We start from the raw sequence: 227 nt of genomic DNA, 5'->3' as shown, positions 1-227 counted from the left end.
AAATTGTAAATTTAAATGATGATATTAATAAAAAGGAAAGAAAGAAGGATCCCATAGTGGGCAATGTGTACGTGTATACTTTCATCATCTGTGGGTTATACTTTCTTATAGTTATGGCCTCTCTAGTAGCAGGTCCTTGTCTTTAATATCCCTTCCCTCACATTTTATCAATTAAAAGTCCCTCAATTTCAGTTTTAACCCATTGGAGCTGGTTGCCTCACGATAAT

The 227-nt window shown here is 34.8% G+C and overlaps 1 protein-coding gene across 1 annotated transcript in view; it reads left to right on the top strand.

Moving 5' to 3' along the window:
• The window catches only part of LOC119594040 (cleavage stimulation factor subunit 2-like), a gene marked incomplete in the record, with an annotated part of 17,186 nt that overhangs the window by 15,493 nt on the left and 1,466 nt on the right, over window positions 1-227 (top strand).

The sequence above is a fragment of the Penaeus monodon genome, chromosome 33 (genome assembly GCF_015228065.2).
Source record: "Penaeus monodon isolate SGIC_2016 chromosome 33, NSTDA_Pmon_1, whole genome shotgun sequence".
Classification (NCBI taxonomy): domain Eukaryota; kingdom Metazoa; phylum Arthropoda; class Malacostraca; order Decapoda; family Penaeidae; genus Penaeus; species Penaeus monodon.
Note: the sequence above shows the minus strand (reverse complement) of the source record. Positions and strands in the feature narration are given on the sequence as shown.